Source organism: Panthera tigris, chromosome E3, assembly GCF_018350195.1.
Source record: "Panthera tigris isolate Pti1 chromosome E3, P.tigris_Pti1_mat1.1, whole genome shotgun sequence".
Lineage (NCBI taxonomy): Eukaryota > Metazoa > Chordata > Mammalia > Carnivora > Felidae > Panthera > Panthera tigris.
In genome coordinates this window covers 14,991,377-15,013,490 of record NC_056675.1, presented here as the reverse complement: position 1 = coordinate 15,013,490, position 22,114 = coordinate 14,991,377, and the positions used below count along the sequence as shown (strand labels likewise).

Genomic DNA, 22,114 nt, shown 5'->3' with positions numbered 1-22,114 from the left:
TGTCACACACACACACACACACACACACACACACACACGTAGTGGTACAGCTCCAGGGCACCACATTCACTTCCCAAACAAGTACCCGACGTGAATGGCACCCCCCCTGCAGCTGTATAATGTAGATAGAATAAATAAACACTTATCCATCCAAATATGCACAATTTGTTGTTATTAGTAGTCACATCGCCCCGCAAGTGTTTTTTTCACTTAACAATTTATTACCAACATGGTTTTCTATTGTACTGTGATTTATTTAACTTAGTGCCCTGTTGATGGCTGTTGAGGCTGCTCTATTTTTGCTCCCACCAGCAGTGCTGCAATGAGCATCTTTGTATATTTATCCTTATGAACTAGTGCAAGTATATCTAAATATAAATTTTCTAGAAGTGAAATTTCTGGGTCAGAAAGTATACATGCTTTTTCTTTCGCTGGATTTGCCAAATCGCTCTCTAGAATTATTGTACCAATTTGCCTAATGGAAGGGCCTCCGAGGACAGGGGACACTGGAATGGAGGGGATGGTGACAACAGAGGAGAAAGGCTTGAAGGTGATAATTAGTGGACTAGCGTCCCTTAGGAAGTGAGAGAGCAAGGGGTCAAGAGCGCAGTCTTCATGAAGCAAAAAAATTCTAGATGCACCAAGTGTCCATTCTGGACTGCTCAGAAAATATAACAAATGATCGTAGCTAAGAAGCTTTGATCAGTCTTTCACCCGCCCAGAGATTCCAGAATCCTCCTTTCACCAAGGATCCATTTGTTTTCTGTGTGATTCTTCTAATGAAACATGCCACAAATCGATGATTAACATTGATATTAATAAGCATCCTCTAAAGGCACCCCATGCTCAATAAGCCAATTAGCCCCTAGGAATTTGATTTCTTTGGAAGGGCTTTGGGCATAAGGAGTGTGTTTGCCTGTCTTTCTGGTCCTTGTATGGGGGATGTAGCAACGGGCCAGAACGTATCGACATCATAGGATAAACACGGCCCACGTTCATGCCAACGTCCATTTCACCTCTTGGCCAGTGATCTTAGATGGATTAATATTCAAACAAAAGCTGGTATGTTATGGTGTGGAATGCTAGGGTTTACAAAGATTTTTTTTTTAGTTTTTTTAATGTTTATTTATTTTGAGGGAGAGAGAGAGAGAGAGAGAGAAAGAACAAGTGGGGGAGGGGCAGAGAGAGAGGGAGACACAGAATCCGAAGCAGGCTCCGGGCTCTGAGCTGTCAGCACAGAGCCCGACATGGGGCTCGAACCCACAAACAGTGAGATCATGACCTGAGCTGAAGTCGGACGCTCAACTGACTGAGCCACCCAGGCACCTCTGGAATGCTAGTTTTTAAGATAAAAATGGCCAAAGAGGTTTCTTGCTTGCAGGGGGCTGTGTTTTGGGCTATGACCCCATAATTCTCAGAAGCCCTTTTGGGAAAAAATTTAGAATTGTTGGGCGAGACCAAACACATCCAGCACACCCCTGGTGTTTGAATCAAATTTTAATTTGAGCATTTTGCTCCTATTGAGAAAGTGGGACAGAAAAGGGGAGGGACAGCGGAATGCGTGCCTTAATATTCTTGCTGCTAGCAGAGGGCTCTATAAAGCAGCACTTTGCCTCAGGATCAAGTTCGTCTTGCCCATCGCAGAGTTCAAAGGGAACTGAGAGACACAGTGCCCCTCAGGCCTGTCCCATGAGGTGCTCTTCCTCCAGTCTCTCCTACTGGAGCCAAGTCCAGTGGCCCACATGTGGCCACTGTAGGAGCCTGTTCCTTCCGGACCCCTTATTTCTCCTTAGTCTGGCTACTATTGCTTTGTAATAAATCACCCCAAACTCGGGGGCGGGTGTCACAAACCAACAAACATCTGAGCCTCATGGAGTCTGTGGGTCAGAAATCCAGTAGGGATGGCTCATTCCTGCCCTGTGATGTCTGGTGCTTCCATTGGGAAGACTCCGGCGGCTGGGGCTGGAATCACTTGGTCACTCTTCACATGTTTGGTGCCTGGGCTGGGAAGGCCGAAGGACCGGCTCAGTTGGGAGCGTGCGACTTCTCCATGTGACTTGTGCTTCTCATAGCATGGCCTCTGGGTCTGAAGACAAGCAAGTAGGGACAAGCCTTCTGGGAGGACCAGCTAGGACCTGGTTGGCCGTTTTACGACACTGCCTTGTAAAAATCACTTCCGGCACGTTTAGTGGTCAAAGCAGTTCAAATCCTCCTAGATTCAGGAAGCGGAGACAGAGACCTCACTTATCGGTGGGAGGAGGTTCAAAGAACTTGGGGGCCATATTGGAAAGCTACCACGGTGTTCCTTCACGGGTCCTGGATCCACCAGCACCCAGTGCTGTGCCTCTGCTTCCAGGGGACACGGACAGAACTGGACGCTGGGGGCGTAGGAAAGATAAGGGCATTCCCAGTGATCCGAGAAGCCGATGGATAATTCTGAACATCGTGGTAGAAAAGCGTTGGTCTCTAAGTTATCCCGACCTGTGGGTGCCATAGGGGCAGAAGCAGCAACCAAGCCAGGTTTTCAGGAGAAGTGATAACAAGCACATTCCATGGAGGGCCCCCCACATATCACTATGCAAGTGGTGCCCTCCACAACCAGAGGGGGCCCTTAGAGCGTGTAATTAATTGGCCCGTGTTCACACAGACTTTTGATGAAACATACTTAAGGGAAAGCAATAAATAGTTCCTCTGCGCTGCTGTTAATCAAATGTCTGCCTCACTCCCTTTCCGGGGTTATCTCCTTATGTGGGGGGAAACAGGCGGGCTTCAGGTCTGTTCCCGAGTCAATCCTCCTGATTCTTGTTACCTGCTCCCATCTACCGGCTGAGCACTATCTCAGCCCCGGGCAGCTTCACTTGGGGTTCACACCCGGGACTCTTGGGACAACGAGAGGAGTCGCCAGCCTCTGGGGCCCAGGTGCTGATGCAGGAGCACGATTTCCCTTGCCGTAGCCTCTCTCAAATCCCTGCAACCCCACCAAACACACAGCAGATGGATATTTTTACCCAAAGCTTGGGAATAACTGGGGAATTTCAAGTGGGGGGGGGGTGATTGCAATATACAAATAAATCTTGTTAGAGTCCCCCCAACATATTTTTAAAGGGGTATTTTTATGCGCGGATCCCTTTGGCAGTCCGATGAAGCCCGTGAATTATGTTTTCAAATGCATGAAATAGAATAATTGAGGCAACAACAAAGGAAATCAATTACATTTAAGTACAGTGTCAAAATATTAAACAAAATAAGTGTGTGATATAATCATACATATGCTTCTTTGTTGATGCCTTAAATAATAAGATTGATGCCTTAAATAATAAGCTATCATAATTTTGAAATGTCGTGGTGGTGGGTGTAAACAACATTATAATGGTTACAGCTGTAACCTTGTAGGAAAATGAGTGACAAAGTCACAGTAACTGCTAATTCCAGGGCACCTCGTGGCTTGTGTTTACAGCTGGAGAAAATGCTAGATTCCATTTCGAGGTTGATGAAAATAAAGATACATTCTTTCCCATCCAAATTCGTGGAAGCCCCCTTGAATTCTATCCCCGGGCCCCTGCGGGGTGAAAGGCCCCCAGGACCCCTGTCTGGTGCATTTCTTAGCCGCGTTGCCTGGCCTCAGGGGTGGCCCTGCTGTCTCATTTCTCAGAGCGAGTGCTTCCTTCTTCAGCCCTTCCCTGGGCAAATCTCCGTCTCTCTTTAGGAAACCCAACCTCTAACCCTCTGACTTCCTCTCCCACGGGGACAAGCCACTGAACTCAGTGATACACCCTGGCAGTGGGTAATAGGAATAATATTTTGGCCAATAGCACACTGGTGCATGCTAACGTCAAGGCTGAGCCTGGGTCAAGAGACTTCTTACCCTGGGGCTGGACGACAGGTATTTGACTTTGTAGGAAGACACTAGGCTTCAGAGCCGAGCTCCATGGACAGGGAAAATCTGTACAATCAAAGGCTACAGGAGAGCCTCAGACTTTTGAGTTCTTCTCCCAGGGCAAAGAAGACACCCCTGACCAGCTGTCAGCTTTAATCGTGGGGCTGCAGCAAGGAAGGAGCACAGGACACAGGAGATGTAAAGGAAACTTCTCTCAGTTTTCTGGTCATGGGTTGGAGGGAAGAGAAGGACAAATGATAAGGGGTAGGAGAATTAAGAAGGCTATACTGCTTCTCTCTCCCTCTCAGCACCGGGGAACTGAGGCTCCTGCCTTACCCCTCCATGGGGACTCCGGGAGCCCACCAGATAAGGCACCTGCCCTACTTGTCCCTTTGGTCTAGTTAAGTGTGTGGAGAAGGCAACAAGGTGAGAGCCTGAACCTCACTCCATCCTGGGGCACAGACACTAAGTGAAGAGCTAATGAGTCTGCCACAGGGACACGCCAAGGTGTCCCCAGAAGAGAGGACGTGTGCAGAACCCTGGGCCACACCTGGATGGCTGGCGATGCAGAGACTCAGGGACGTGCAGCCACACGGAGCTGAGAGGCGGCCAAATAGCAAGGGCAGATCCCAGGACTCCTGAGAGAGCTGCACAAACTAGGAAAAGCCCTATTTGCCAGTTCTGAGTTTCGGGTTTGGAGGCCAGTAGGATGCCCGTGACCATGGACCAAAAAACACATCACTTGGGGAGACAACAGGAGGGGCTAAACATGTCTAAGACTAAACTTTATTTATTTATTTTTTTGCAACACTTTTAGATTTACAGAAAAACTGAGAAGGTAACACAGAGTTCCCATTATCCCCAACGCTCGCTTTTTTCTATTATCGTTTCACACGAGGATGATGCATATGTTACATGTGATGAATCCATATTGACACGCAATTGTAACCAAGGTCCATACTTTATTCAGATTTCCTTAGGTTTTATCCAATATCCTTTTTCTGTTCCAAGAGCTCATGCAGGGCGTGATGTTACATTTAGCCATCATGCCTCCTTAGGCTCCTGTTGGTTCTTACAGTTTCTCAGGCTTTTCTTGTTTTTGATGACGTTGACAGCTTTGAGGAGTATTGGTCAGGTAGGTTGAGCGTCCCTACGCTGGGATTTGTCTGATGTTTTTTCCCTATGGTTAGGCTGGGGTTATGGGTTGTGGGGGGGGGGGAAGATCACAGAGAGAAAGTGCCATTTTTATCACGTCCTAGCAAAGGTACATACAACACACGCGACTTGTCACTGTCGATGTCGATCTGGATCACGCGGCTGAGGTGTTTGTCAGGATTCTCCACGGTAAAGCTCCTAAATTTTCCACACTTTCCACACCGTACTCTTAAAAAAATCTTTATCATTGAGTAGAGTTGGCATACGATGTTGTTATTAGTGTCAAGAATCCAACGTAGTGGTTTGACGATTCTATATATCGCACAGTGTTCACCACCGTTAAGTATGGTTACCATCTCTCACTGTGTAACATTATTACAATATTATTAGCTGTATTCTCTATGCCGTAACTTTCATCCCCACAACTTGTTTCTTTGACAACCGGAAGTTTGGACCCCCTCAGTCCTCTTCACCTAGTTTGCCCATCCTCTTGCCATCTCCCCTCTGGCAACCGCCACTTTCTTCTCTGTGTTTGAGTCTGTCTCTGGCTTCTGTGTGTTTGTTCTTTTGCTTTGTTTTTTAGATTCCACATATGAGTGAAATCATGTGGTATTGTCTTTCTCTGTCTGGCTTATTCCACTTAGCCTAATACCCTTTAGGTCCATCCATGCTGTCACAAAGGGCAAGAACTCATTCTTTTTGATGCCTGAGTGATATTCCACCGTATCTATAAGTGTGTGTGTGTGTGTGTGTGTGTGTGTACCACGTCTGTATCCGTTCATCTACTGATAGACACTTAGGTTGCTTCCCTATCTTGCCTCTTTAAATAATACTGCAATAAACATAAGGGTGCATATGTCTTTCTGAATTCATGTTTCCATTTTCTTTGGGTAAATACCCAGTAGTGGAATTACTGGGTTGCATACTGTATTCTTTGTAAGAAAGTTTCCATGCACAGACTACACATAAGAAATGAGGAGTTATGTTCCATTTATACTTCTGAGGGCAGAATATCTACGTAAGTTATCTGGAATCCTGTAACAAGAGATTCTGTCTTCATTCAATCATGTGTTTCCATACATATGGACTCAGGGATATTTAGTTCACAATCTGGGTAATAATTCAATACAACTTTATTTGTTTTGCTGCTCAAATGGTTGCAGCTTTGGCCAGTGGGAGCTCTTGGCTCCTGTGTTTTGAGTACTTCCTTACTTTCTGGCCCTACAAGGTGCTCCGGGCTCATTCTGGTTTTTTCCTGCCCCAGAGCATTGGCCTGGTTTCTTCTATTAGAGAATGGCATTAGAAACCAGTATCTGAGCCCTAGGTGTGCTGTTTGCTCTTGAGGCATTGTCGCTTCTAGGCCCTTTCCGTCAACAGAGCAAGGGATATGTGTGTGTGCATGAACCTATGTATAAGCACATGTATCTCTATGTGTTTCTATATGTAACCATGTGAGTCCATATTAAGCTAAAGGGGAGTTCTTCTGAAGTCTTCAAGTCTAATCCATTATCACATAGATCATTCTAGCTGCTTCCTCTTACTTACCCGTCAATTCCCCTCCATCGGTGAGAAAGCCAGCTCCTACCACCCACCATCCATTTACTTAATTGTTTAATTGCAACACACATTCATAGTCGTGTCAGAGGTGCTAACACATATACCTGTGGGAAGCAACTTTATAAATGACAATGCTCTGTGTGCAATTCCTTTGCCCTTAGCTTTACAGACTCCACTCATTTCCAAAGTTACTTACATCAGCACACACCCCCAATCCCTTCAGAGAAGCTGTTTCATACATTTGAATACAGATTGATTTGTCACATTCTGCATTCCATCCCGAGATGCTGCTGACCTCCTAAATGATTTTTTTACAATTCGCATACATTAAGGTTTACTCTTCGGACTGAAGTTCAGTGGGTTTTGAAAATGCATCCTGTCACATATCCCCAAATACAGTACCGCGAGGAATAGTTTTGCCGCCCTAAAAAACACCTTGCTCTTCACCTGGTCAACCTTCCTAATTTGCCCCTGAACCCGGGGCAACCACCAATCTTTTCATGTCTCCCTAGTTTTTACCTTTTTTTTTCTAGAATGTTATTCCATTGGAACCCTGTAATATACAGCCTTTTCAGACTGGCTCCTTTCATGTATATATGTCCATTTCAGATCCATTTCTGTTTTGGTGTGGCTCATTCCTTCCTCTTGCTGGCTGAATAATATTCCACTTTATAAATGTACTACAGTTTATCTATTCACCCGTTAAAGGACATCTTGGTTGCATTCAGTTTCTGGTGACTATGCATAAAGTTGCTATAAGTCTCTCTCTCTCTCTCTCTCTCTCTCTCTCTCTCTCTCTATATATATATATATATGTACCAAAGAGCATGATTGCTGGAGAGCATAAGACTATGTTAAGTTTTGTGAGAAACTCCCAAACTATCTTCCAAAGTGGCTGCTGTACTATTTTTACACTCCCACCAGCAAGGAAGAAAATTCTTTTTGCTGTACACCTTTGCCAGCAGTTGATATTCTTACTTTTGTGTTTTTGGGTTTCAGCCATTCTAATAGGGGTGTAGCAGGGTCTCATCATTGTTTCTTTTTGATGACCTACGATGTGGAGTATCTTTTCATGCGTTTCTCTGCCATCTGTGGCTCTTCTTCAGTGAGCTGTCTGTTCAAATATTTCCTCTGCTTTTTTCCGCGGGGGTGTGTGTTTTCTCATTGTTCAATTTTAAGATTTCTTTGTATATGTTGGCTATAAGCCCTTTGCCCGATATGTATTTTTTTCCAAATACTTTCTCCCGAGGTGGGTTTGTCTTTTCATTCTCCTGGCGGTCCCTTTAGCAGAGCATAATATTTGAATCTTAATGAAGTCCAACTTAATCATTTTTTTCCTTTCATGGATCGTGCCTTTGGTGTTTGATCTAAATGTCCCTTACTACACATGAGGTCGCCTAGATATCTCCTATATTTTGTTCTAGAAATTGTATAGTTTGTGTTGGACACCCAGGTCTATAGTCCATTTTAAACTGATTTTTGTAAACCTGGGTCTAGGTTTTCACATACAGGTGTCCAATTGTGCCAGAACCATGTGTTAAAGTCAACATAAGCTTATATTCTCTCTGTGGTCTTCTGGTCTCCTAGGAGCAGTTCTTGGAGACAGCACATTTGCAAGCCCTCACCTCCCCATGCCAAGCAGTAATTTCCAGAGGTAGTTCAGCGTAAGTCCATACCAAAGAAGAAAATCATTTTATTAAAAGGCGATGTAACCACAAGATGTTCCTTGCTCTTAATGGACAAAGCATTTTTCCTCCTTCTTTCGCTAAGTCATGCTCAGGGATGCAGTTGTATATAAGAAATGGGTATTGTTGTGACGATAATAGGACAACAGAGCCAACTGCTTACTTTCACTGTGGATTGGAAATGAGCTGCGAAATCATCACTTTTCCCCTTGACGGGGCGGGAGCCAGTTTTCGGAAAGGGCCTTTCTCTTCCTCAGTAGACAGACTCACCCCCAAGCTGTCCCAGAACGACCCCTGGCAGGTGAGACTAAAGCCATGTGCTTGCAGTTACCCAAGGACCTTTCGTGGCAGCTGCTGCAGACATTAAGTGAAGACAGTATCGCGCAGGTCCTGCTCTCCAGGGCTCACATTCTAACCGAAAATAGACTGGAGTTACAAATGAAGTTGTGACAACGGTCACCAATAGCATTTGTCTGACTGCCTGCCACTCACTCTTTGGGAACGTAAGCTTCCCAGAGCCTTCTAGCTACGCCTCGCATGTCTGCGTGCATGACTTGACTCTTGACTGACAGTCGCCATGTTTCTCCTTTCGTCCATCCTATTTTAGCATCAAGGTGATGCCTCCTCTCCCGTGAGTCTCTGCTGCCTGACAGGAGGGTTTCTAGCGCTGATCCTCGTGGATGTGGCCAGTGCTGGGACACAGCTGGGCAGTGCCCACGGCCCCCCGTCAGCTGAAGGGCTGATCACTGACACGTACTGTCTTGAGTCTTTCCCGGAGGGCTTGGGTTTTTTCGGTTTCGTGTTGCGTTTGGCCTGTACATCCCCGTGAATCCCCTCCCGCCATCATCCTCGAATTCCAACAAATTTTCCAGCACACATTTTATGTGTCAGTCTCATGAATTTTGTCAGGACAGTGTGATCCACTCTGGTCTTTATACTTATTCTTTAGTTAGTTTAGAAAAAAAATCCTTTTTATTATGATTGTTATTATTGCTACCTCTTTTCTATAGCTTGGGTTTATTCCTAGGGAGCCCATGTATTTCTTATGTTGCATCTCTATTTCTTCGCCCTACACACCTGGGACATTTTCTTTTTAAAACGTTTAATCTTCATCCTTTCCTTCTGCGTGCGGGATCTTTTTGTTTTTCTCCCATGTCAAAGCTTTGATTTACTCTTCAGGGAAACATCTACTCTTCATTGCCTCTGATGCACATTGTTTTCCTGTTACCAGATATTTCTTTCCTTTCCCCACTTGTGTCCCTGCCCTCCCTTTGGTTTGTCCTCCCCCTGTCCCAAGCTCACATAGCTCATGCTTTCCTTACCCTTTATCATGGCCCCAAGGACATGGTTTCTAAAATTTATTTCCGTTTCCTAACATGCATCTTTAAGAATAGGCTCTTTTCTTGAGCCTTCTGGGCAATATATCCCGTCCTACACGTTATGATGTTGTCTGACAGGCTCCGCGTTTGGCTTCTTCACTCTTACTGCAGCTTGGCACTTACCCATTTGTGGAATTTAACTGGTATCCATTTGGTCAGGGGCTCTGGGCTCTGTGTGGGATGTTCTATTTTTCTGACTGCTAGATTTCCTGACTCTGCTAAAGAATTTACAGAATTAACAAAAACAACGTCCACTGCTTCCAACTCTTGGTCTACGATGTTTTTCATATATTGTATTTCAATAACAAATATCCTATTTTATAATGCTTTAAATATTACATATCTCAATATTTAGATATTACAATGTAATATTTCTATTTTATTTAAATATTACAATATTAAGTATTGTAATATCTAAATATTACTCAATTAAAAAAAATTTTTTTAAACGTTTATTTATTTTGGAGACAGAGAGAGACAGAGCATGAACGGGGGAGGGTCAGAGAGAGAGGGAGACACAGAATCCGAAACAGGCTTCAGGCTCTGAGCGGTCAGCCCAGAGCCCGACGCGGGGCTCGAACTCACGGACCACGAGATCGTGACCTGAGCCGAAGTCGGACGCTTAACCGACTGAGCCACCCAGGCGCCCCTAAATATTACTCAATGTTTAAATATTACGATTTAAATATTGAGATAGATAGGTATGGAGAGATAGATATCATTATAGTTATGCCTCTGCGTATCTGTAACTATATCTATGTATCTATGGAAACTCTGAGGAGCTGTCCAACTGGTGTCTCCCTTAGTATTACTTTGGTGCTATGCCATGGTAGTCAGTTCTCAGGTGCGTGAAAATATTTTCTGGTGTTGCTAGCATAGTATGCTACTCTCTCTCTCATTCATTCGGTTCTTCTTCCTGCTTCAATTCTCTACAAGTCTTACTCTGCAAGAAACCAAGTATGCCTCCTGGCATATGGTATACAAGGAAAAGTATTGAAAATAGGGTATTTGTTACTGAAATATAGTATATGAAAATCACTGTAGATAGATAGATCTAATCATGGTATACATAGATAAAAACTGTCTAGCCATCTCCTTATGGCGTGCTAATACGTTTCTAGAACAAATGAGAATTGTGACAGTGGTTAATTTAGATTTCTATGCACACCTTCCGTAACTGGTGAAACATCGATCGGTCCTGCTATCATTGTAATAAGAATACCTTCAAACAGTGTCAAGAACGCTCTTCGTTGGTAGTGCCCTAGTCCCGTTGGATATTTTTGCGAATGTGTTTGCACATGTTGCAAAGGGAAACTTGGTCTGTGTCATTAATACCATGACCAGAAAAAACCCGAGAGTCACCTAGAGTTGGCAGTCAGAATTCTGAAGGAACGTGATGAATGGAGTAGTGCTATTTACATAGGTTGAGTCGTTTCACTGGTGTAATTGTTGTATTGAATGAGATACTAAATTGTATTCGATTGATTGCACCTTATCTAAAGTTAAACTCTTTAATGTATCCTTTAAAATCTACCTTATTGTCAGAGAAAATAAGAATAAACTCTATTCATTAGGGTAGACTTTGTCATAGTAACCTAAAATCTTAGTGGATTGATAAATAAAGTGTATGTGTCTCTGCCAAGAAGGCTGATACAGATGGAGACGTGCTGTCCCACCTGGGAGCTACCCCATGGGGAGCATGGCCTCCAGAGGCACATAGCAAGGGAGGAGGAAAAAAAGGAAACACACCAGCTTTTAATTGTTTTTATCTGGAAGTGGTATAAATCATTTTAGCACACATTGGCTAAACTCGTTCTGGCACCAATCTAACTGCAAGAGACAATGGGAAACAGATCATGAGTCTTAATAGAGTCTATCCAGACCAGAAAGTGGGAAATTTTAGTTTTCAAATGTATTTCCAACAAGACTTCTATCACAATTTCTTGTAAATTGTTTCTGTTCTTTTAGAGAGGTATTAATTCCAGCCAACTCTGTGAGAGGGCAAAACTCACAAATTAGTACTAATTCACAAGGGAAAATGTTATAATGTTTTGTCCCGTATAAGAAATACCTTATTTTGGGGCGCCTGGGTGGCTCAGTCGGTTAAGCGGCTGACTTCGGCTCAGGTCATGATCTCGCGGTCCGTGAGTTCGAGCCCCGCGTTGGGCTCTGTGCTGACAGCTCAGAACCTGGAGCCTGTTTCGGATTCTGTGTCTCCCCCTCTCTCTGACCCTCCCCCGTTCATGTTCTGTCTCTCTCTGTCTCCAAAATAAATAAACGTTAAAAAAAAATTAAAAAAAAAAGAAAAATACCTTATTTTGAAAATAGAGAGTTATTTCTAAAATGGAAATGTAAGCCCCCAAATTCCCATTAAACACTGACCAATACTGAAAGAAAATCATTTTGAAGAGGAACCAAATTATTAGTTGTCTCAGCTTCTCTTCAGTCTAGAACTGGCTTTCCCTGGAGTCAAAGGTAGATAGTAGGTCTGACTCAAAACCTGCCCAACATTCTCTGAAATTGTTTGTACTGTTCAACTACAAGAGGTGAACATATTTAATTTAAAAATGGGGTTTCAAGAGACTTCTGCTTCTGGTCAAAAAAACAATAACATGAATTGGATTTACTTTCCCACCTGATACAATAATAACAACAGAAACTAGAAAATACATGAAACAATGCTTTTCACAGTAACACAATAAGAGATAAATGGAGGAACCTGAGAAACAGGAAGCAAAGTGAGCCCTATGATTGCCCCAACTTACTGCCTGAGGAGTTTCTGGACCTCAGTTCAGAGAGTAGGAACTCAGACCCAGCAGAGCGTCAAAATGCAGGCAGTAAAAATGGTTAGGATTTCAAGAAGAAATAGACATATCCAAAATTATAGTTGGAGATTTTGAACAAACTTGACTTGAATAACACTATCGTTCAATTTGACATAATTAGAATTTATAGAATATTCCTTCCAACGGCAGCAGAATGCACATTCTTTTTTATGTGGGTATGGAACATTTACCAAAATAGACCATATTATGAACTGTAAATAAATAAATTAAAAGAATTCAAGTCCTACAAGATATGTTCATGAATCACAATGAAATCAAGTTAGAAATCAATAACAGGCAGATATTTGGGAAAGCCCCTCATACATAGCATATGAGTCAAAGAACTCAAAAGATAAATTGGAAAGTATGTTGAACTGAATGAAAATATAAATGCATCATATGAAAATGTGTGGGATGTAGGTAAGTATTACTTAAAGGGAAACGTATACAACTAAATATCCATATCAGAAAAGAAGAAAGATCTCAAACTAGTAATCTAACTTTCCACATTAAGAAATTAGAAAAAGAAGAGAAAGTAAATCCAAAGCAAGGAAGAAAAGAATGAAGATCGGAAAAAATTCAATAAAATAGAAAAACAATAGATACAATTGATGAAACCAAATGCTGGTTCTTTGAGAAGATCAATACAATCAATACACTTCCAGCTAGATTGATCAAGAAAAAAAAGGTGAAGTCATAAATTACCAATATCAGTGATGAGAGAATGTCACTACAGATTTTATAGATTAAAGGAACAAAAATAGAATATTGTGAATAATTTTATGTCAGTAAATTGGACAGTATAGATGAGATGGACTTATTTCTTAAAAGACACAAATCACCAAAGCCCAGTCAAAAATAAATATATGACCTGAGTAGTCCTATTTCAGTAAAAAAAAAAAAAAAAGTTTGTACTTTAAAATCTTCCCACAAAAACACTCCAGAGACAGATCATTTCATTGGTGAATTCTACTGAACAAATTTTGCTAAAGAAATGATATCAGTTCTGCATAAACTCCTACAAAAAACTGAAAAGCAGAAAATACTTCCTAACTCAGCTGGCATTATTCTGATTTTTTACAAACAGACAAAAGCATTACAAAAAAATCTGCAAAGCAATATACTTCGAGAACATAGATGCAAAAATTCTTTATAAAATTTTGACAAATCAAATCCAGCATTATATAAAAATAATACACCACAACCACGTGGGGTTTATGTCAATAATGTAAAGGTGGCTTGACATTCTAAAATCAAACAACATAATTCACTATAACAGACTAAAAGAAAAAAATCATATAGTCATCCCGACATCTATTCCTGATTAAAAAAAAAAAAAGACTTTCACAAACTAAGAATAGAAGGGAACTTCCTCAACCTGATTCAAGCATCTACAAAAAGCTTGTAGCTACCCTCATCATAATGGTAAAAGATCAAATGCTTTACCCCTAAAATCAAGAATGAGAAAACGATACCCATTTTTTCCATTTCTATGTAACATTGTACTAAGGTTCTAGCCTGTGTAATTAGATAAGAAAAATAAATAAAAGGCATCCAGATTGAAAAGGAAAAAGCAAAACTGTCTATATTTACAGATAACATAGCTGTTGTATTAATTTGTTATTGCTGAATAACAAATTACTACACAGTTAGTGTCTTAAAACACCTATTTATTGTCTCTAAGTTTCTGTAGGTCAAGAGTCTGGTTAGGTCTACCTAAGTTCTCTTTTCAGGGTCTCGAAAAGCTAAAATCAAAATGTTCAGTGGACTTCGTTCTCATAATGCAGGCTTGGCTAGGGAAGGATCTGCTTCCAAACTCCTTTAAGTTGTTGGCAAAATTAATTTCCTTGAAGCTACAGAATTCATGGCAGCTTGTTCTTTTAAAGCCAGTGACAGAGAGAGAAGGGACTGGAAGGAGAGAGAGATAGAGAGAGGGAGAGAGAGACTTTACTACTTTGAGTCTCTGACCTATAGATCTTTTAAAGGGATCATTTAATTAGTTCAGGCCCAGACAGGATAATCTGCCTTTCAGTTAACCTACAAGTCAGATTATTCAATATTTTAGTTACTTTTGCAACTTTGAAATTTATCCCTTCACCTTTGTCATATTCTTAGTTACAGTTCTTCCTTTGCTACGGGGGAAAGGATTACACAAAAGCATGGATACTGGGAAGAGGAAAGTCATGGGAGCCATCTTAGAACTTTGTTTACCATACTTACCAATGAAAAAAATCTAATGACATTGTCAAAAGAAAATCCAGAGGGTTTTACTTGTGAATATTTTGTTGACTGAGAAACAAACTGCAAACAGGGAGACTTCAAAATCGAGAGGTAAGAAACTCAGCTCTCTGCGGTCGCAGCTCAGTTTATAAAACGTGATGAGGAAGCACATTGCTTTCTAGGTTACTAGAAACTCCTTTTCAGAGGAGTAACACTACATAAGCTTACTTCTTAGGAAGCTGGAAGGTCACCCTGACATGAGGAAAGCTTAAGTTTTGTTCAAGGTCAGAGTCAGCATTTGGGGAAAGTCAGGACAGTATAATGAGAAATAGTAAAAGTGTTGCCTTGTTCTTGATCTTAGGAGGAAAGCCTTGAGTCTTTCACCATTAAGTGTGTTAGATTTAGCTTTTTTGTAGATGCCCCTTACCAGGTTGAAGAAGTTCTCTTATATTCCTAGTTTGTTAAGAATTTTTAAATATGGATGGAGGTTGAATTTTGTCACGTGTTTTTTTTCTGCATCTATTTATGAGACCATTTATTGTTTATTTTTCCTTTGGGCTTTTCATATGGTGGATTACACTGATTGTTTTTGAATATTATAGGCAGACTTGCCTTCCTGAAATAAATAGCACGTGGTTACGTTGCATTGTCCTCTCAGTTTTGCAGGATTTGATTTGCTGATTTTTTAAAAAGGAATTTTGCATTTACGTTGATGAGGGATATTGGTCTATAGTTTCCACAAAATTTTGGCTAATTTCCGGACATCGAAAAAAGTTAATTCTGACTTTTTTTTTGCCAGTTAAAAAAATTACTTTTATGGAGTAACAGAATTTTCGAGTTCCCCACTCCGTCAGTTTCACTGATATCACTTGCTATTTTCTCACTTCAAGTAAAATGTAGAGACCTTACCGCCAACATAAGTCCTTTTATTTTCTACTTTTATATTATAGTTGTCTTGTAGGTTATTTCCTCAAAGTTGTAGGCTCTTACTGGCTCTCATTGCCTCTCCTGCTTTGGCTTCCATGGGTTGTTTGGGGGCTGAGATACAAGATGATAGAGAGAAAAGAAAAAAAGAAAGAGCGATTGTTAATTTCATATTCTCTCTTTTAGGAAACCACTTACGCATACAGTAAGTCAGAATTTGAGGCATCTCCTGGAGTCTTCTCTGTCGTGCTAATTCTCACTTTCCGGTTTCAGGTTTCACTACATTCAGACCTGAAAATACCAGAAGAAAGTAATGATAAACTCATCACCAGTGGGTGGTCTTTTGAATTCTCATGTTCTTCCCCAATCTGCCTGTTAGTAGTTATTTTCAGAGTCCTCGGATAGCTGCTGCATACATTCCCTCCTGTTTTTAGGCTACACTCAGTGGGATATATATGGGTTTAATAGGCTTACTTCACCTTACCCTGAAGTGGAAGCATGGTCCATTGACTTTTTGGCAAAAGTGCAAAGGCAATTTAATGGAGAAAGCATAGTTTTCTCAATAACACTGGTGCAAATGCTGGATATCCATATGTAGTACGTACAAATATAGACCATATTTCAATATACATCCACTGTACATACACATGCTTCAATCTGTCCATATCACCATATTCAAAACTTAATTCATAATGCATCTTAGACCCAAATGTAAAGCGTAAAATCACAAAACTTCTAGGAGAAAACTTTTGTGACCTTGGGTTAGGCAAATATGATCCCAAAAGTATGATTCCTAAAAGAACAAATCAAGAAACCAGACTTCATCAAGATTAAGAACTTTCTTTTTAAAAGATACTATTAAGAGAAGGAAAAGACAAGCCATGGGGCAGGGGGAGGGGGGTGGGAGACAAGCCACAGGCTGAGTGGAAATATTTGCAAATCATATATCTCATAAAGGACTTGTATTCAAAACATATAAAGAGCCCTCTAAATTCAATTAAAAAAAACCCTCAATATAAAAGTGGGTAAATTATATGAACAGATAATTTGCCAAAGAAGATATAAAGCTGGCAAATAAACACCTGAGAAAATATTCAACGTCATTAATCATTAGGGAGATGCAAATCAAAACTATAAAGAGATGCCATCATAGGGGTGCTTGGGTGACTCAGTCAGGTGGGTGTCTGACTCTTGATTTCAGCTCAGGTCATGATCATGAGGTTGAGTCCCACACTGGGCCCCATGCTGAGCATGGAGCCTGCTTGTGATTCTCTCTCTTCCTCTCCCTCTGCTCCTCCCCTGCTCATGTGCACGTGCTTTCTCTCTCTAAAATAAAAAGAAAAAAATACAGTGAGATGCCATCACACACTTATGAAAATGTCTACAACTAAAATGACTAACTATACCCAGTGATGGCAAGAAAGTAGAGCCATTGGAAGGCTCATACACTGCTGGTGGGAATACAAAATGGTACCATCATTTTGAATAATAATTTGGAAGTTTTTTAAACAGTTAAACATACATGGTAATACATTAATTTAATCCATTCTGAATACATCTGTCGTACGACCTTCCATTCCACCTCTAGGCATGTAACCAAAATAAAGGAAAGCATATGTTCACATAAAGACTCAAACATGACCCCAAATTGCTCATTGCTCATTTTATTCATAATAATCAAAACCTGGAAGGAACCTAAATACCCATCAACTGGTGAGTAAATAAATTATGGTGTCTTCATCCAATGAACTATGATTCAACAAAATTTTGTTACGTACAAAATTAGGGGTGCATTTCAAAATATTATGCTGGAATAATGAAACCAGACTACAAAAATGCATATACTACAATTTTGTTTCTTTTTCTCTTATTTTAAAAAAATGTTTATTTATTTATTTTGAAAGAGAGAGAGAGAGAGAGAGAGAGAGAGGGAGGGAGAATCTCAAGCAGTCTCCTCACTGTCAGCATGGAGCCCGACGTGGGGCTCAGTCTCATGGACCATGAGATCATGACCTGAACTGAGGTCAAGAGTTGGCCACTTAACCAACTGAGACAACCAGGTGCCCTCTACAATTCTATTTCTATAAAACTCTAGAAAAGGGAACTATCATGTTTCTTACAGGTGAGGGGAGAGGATAAAGGAAGTGAAAGGAAGAGATATGAGGAAACTTTTGGAGGCAATGGCTTCATGGGTGTGTATATGTATTAAAAACTTACTAAAAAAATAAAAACTTACTAAATTGAATACTTTATATGCAGTTTATTATATGTTAATTACACTTCAATAAGCTTACTTTTAAAATGGGCATTTGTTTATTTATTTATTTATTTTATTTTATTTTATTTTTTTTTTCAACGTTTTTTATTTATTTTTGGGACAGAGAGAGACAGAGCATGAACGGGGGAGGGGCAGAGAGAGAGGGAGACACAGAATCGGAAACAGGCTCCAGGCTCTGAGCCATCAGCCCGGAGCCTGACGCGGGGCTCGAACTCACGGACCGCGAGATCGTGACCTGGCTGAAGTCGGACGCTTAACCGACTGCGCCACCCAGGCGCCCCTTATTTATTTATTTTAAGCAGGCTCCACAGCAATGCAGGGCTTGATCTCACAAAGTGTGAGATCATGACCCAAGCCAAAATCAAGAGTCAGGTCCTTTACCGACTGAGCTCCTCAGGCACCCCCAAATGGGTTTTTAAATCATTCTCTGTGATGGTGAAATCAGCAGAAATTCCCCCAGTTCTTTGGCTCATGGTTAAAGTGCTATTTCCCACATTGTCTATTGGTGTAAATTTGTTAAGTTCATTAACGGTCATTTGGGAGGAAGCATATTGATCGCTCTCAGTCAGCCTCCATAGTATCTGATTGTTTTCTGGCTCTTTATCACTTCATTCATCCCATGTTCTCATTTTCTTTATTGTTCTTTTTTTTTCTTTTTTTATGGAATACTTCACAAATTTATGTGTCATCGTGGCCCAGGGGCCATGCTAATCTTCTCTGTATTGTTCCGATTTTAGTACATTTGCTGCCGAAGTGAGCGCTGTTCTAAATTTTTGAGTTGAATGTTCAGTAAATTTATTTCTATTCCTTCAATTGAATTGTATTTTCCTGTATATAATTGTATCTACTGATATAGACAAATATCCTGAAGGAAGCCAAAGTCATGCTAAATCCCCTCTCCAGATTAAAACACTGCTGACATTCTTGTCAGGCTACTTCCTGACATCTTCCTGTCTGTGCAAACCATTTTGTGTGTGTGTTTGTATGTGCGTGTGTACGCAGAAAAGTATACAGCTCCTAGGTGTACAGACGACCACAAAGTGTGCATACCCAGGTAACCAGCGCTCAGTTAACAGAATATTGCCAGCCTCGCAGAAGCCATCTTTGTACCCACTGCCCGTCACAACCCGCTCCGCACCAACCCAAGGATAACTACTGTCTTGACTTCTAATGACATAGGTTACTTTCGCCAGATTTTAAATTTTATTCAAATGTCATCATGAAGCGTGTATTCTGCTTTGTCTTCTTTCAATCAGCATTATATTTGTGAGGCTCATCTATATGGCTTTAGGGGGTTCATTCACTATTGTTGAGCTATCTCTCCATTACGTGACTGTGTCATAATTTATTTATCCACTTTATTGTTGATAGGCATTTGGGTGGTTTCCAGTTGGGGGCTATTATGAATAGTGCGGCTCTAAATATTATAGTGCACGTCTCTTGCGAGCACATGAATGCTGTCTTATTGGTTATATACCTAAGAGAGAAATTGCTGGGTCATAGACATGCAATTTAGATGTATCTAACTTCGAATACTGTTTTCTAGCTTGATTTATGCACTGAACAATACGTCATAGGTATGTTTCCAGGTCAGTTAGTGGTATTAACTATGTGACCCTACCGTACTTTAATCATTTAGTTGTTTATTGATGGGCATTTGCTTCGCCTCTGATTTTTCATTAATAGGAACAACAAAATACTCCATATACCTATAAACATCTTTGTTCAATTGGCTGACTGATTTTGGTTTTAGGATAAATGCTTAAAACTGGAATTGTTGCCCATGTGTGTATACACTTTGATACACATTGTCCAATTACCTTTTTGAAACGTACAACTTGCAATCTCACCGACATTTACTAAGAGGGAATCTTTTTCTATATCCTCACTCACATTGGATTTTATGTATGTTTTTAACTCTTGTCAGTCAGATAGAAGAATACCCGGACATCTTTGCATTAAGTTATATTTCTTTATTAGTGATTTTAAACATACTTTTATGAATATATTTCTCATTTTATGCACTTTGCCATTATTTTTATCTTTTTATCATTGATTTAGAGGAGTTTTTTATATGCTGACAAAATAATCCTTTGACTCTCTATGTTGTAAATAATTATTCCAGGTTTTTGTTTACATGTTAATTGGGTTATATGTGTTGTGGTTGTTGTTTTTGTACACATTTTTGATGTTGCTGTTACTGTTTTTACCTTTTCCTTTAATGGAATCAACTTTATAAATCTTTGTCTTCATGGTGTCTGGCTTTTGTTTTGTGCTTTAAAAGGATTCTCTCACCTGAAGATTATAATATCAGTCTCTATTTTTCTTATAGTATTATGGCTTTATTTGTTACACTTACATCTTTGATACACTTGAAATCTCTTTCACTATATGGAATGAAGAGTTTGGTTTGACTCTTTTCCAAATAACACTTTGATTGATTATTTCCATTTTAATTTGAAATGCCACTTTACACAGTATCCAAATCCCTAAGTCTCTGCGTGTCTATTCTGTACTAAGAATTCAATTCCATTGCTTTGTTTATCCATTTATCCAACAAATACTTATGTGCCAGGCACTTTCTCATCAACTGAGCTATATCAGTATAAAAAGGAGACAAAACTCCTCTCCTCATGGAGCTTACCTTTCAGAGGAAGATATAAAGGCAGATAATAAACCAGAAGTATTCGTTTTAATTCATCTCCTGAATTGGAATGAGGAAGTTTTAATCACTATAGATCTACAGGATATTTCAATATCAGGTAGAGTTAGTTCTTCCACATTAATTATTTGGCCTCTTGGTAAATACTGAATCTTACAGACGAACTTTAGAATCAGTCGATCTGATTCCGGTATACATCCCATTGGGATTTTGATTCTGATTGCCTGGAATTTTGAAATGAATTTAGGGAGATCTGACATCTTTACAATAGTTTTACTTATCTAATAATAAGGTATACTTCTCTAGGGGTGCATGGGGGGCTCAGTCAGTTGAGTGTCTGACTCTTGATTTTGGCTCAGGTCATGATCCCAGGGTCGTGGGATCGAGCCCCAAGTTGGGCTCTGCACTGAGTGTGGAGCCTGCTTAAGATTCTCTCTCTCTTTCTCTCTCTCTCTCTCTCTCTCTCTCTCTCTCTCTCTCTTTCTCCGCCCCACTTCCCCACTCTCTCTCTCTAAAATAATAAAATAAAACAAAATAAAATAAAATAAAATAAAATAAAATAAAATAAAATAAAGTATACTTCTCTAGTCAAGAATTCATTTTATTCATGTGTCCTTCTATGTCTCTCAGTAGAATTTAAAATTTTTCTCCACATAGATTAATTTTTGGTTGCTATTGTGAATAGAATTTTATTTCGCTTTTACCATATTTTATGCCTTATTATTATTGTATGTAAGAAAGCTGTTGATTCTGGTATGTATTTTTATAACTTCCCACTTAAGTGAATTCCCATGCTGTTCCTGAGAGTTTTTCATGATTTGGTCTTAGGTTATTTGTTGTATAATAGTACATTACAAATATTTTCACTGTGGATTATACTCTGTCATTACTAAGTGACTCTCCTTGTCCTGTTTAACCATTTTCATCTTGCATTCAGTTTTGTTTGGTATTTAAATTGTGAGCTTTCTTTTCTTTTTTTAAAATTCTATTTATTTTTTATTTCTATAAATGTTTATTTATTTTGAGAGAGAGAGAAAGACAGAGTGTGAGTGGGGGAGGGGTAAAGGGAGAGGGAGACACAGAATCCGAAGCAGGTTCCAGGCTCTGAGCTGTCAGCACAGAGCCCGACGTGGGGCTCGAACTCACGAACCGTGAGATCATAACTCGTGCCAGAGTCGGATGCTTAACTGACTGAGCCACCCAGGTGCCCCTCTTTTTTTTTTAATTGAAGGATAATTGACATAGAACATTATGTTGGTTTCAGGTGTCCAACATAGTCATTTGACATTTGTCTACATAGTGAAATGATCGCCATAAGTCTGATTACCATCTGTCACCATCCAAAGTTACAAGGATTTACTCTCTTAACAACATTCAACTATGCAATACAATATTATCGACCATAGTCACCATGCTGTGCATGACACCCATGGCTTATTAATTTTACAACTGGGAGTTTGTATCTCTTGATCCCCATTTCACCTATCCCTAAATCCCGCTCCACTCTGGCCACCACCAATCTGTTCTCTGCATCTGAGTTTTGTTTTGCTGT

General features: G+C 40.3%; 1 non-coding gene across 1 annotated transcript; it reads right to left on the bottom strand.

Annotated features, from left to right (window-relative positions):
• Nucleotides 1–18,554: 18,554 nt before the first annotated feature.
• LOC122234782 lies at nucleotides 18,555–18,661 on the bottom strand. The gene has a single exon (XR_006212734.1). It is a non-coding gene; the product is annotated as a U6 spliceosomal RNA (small nuclear RNA).
• Nucleotides 18,662–22,114: the final 3,453 nt, after the last annotated feature.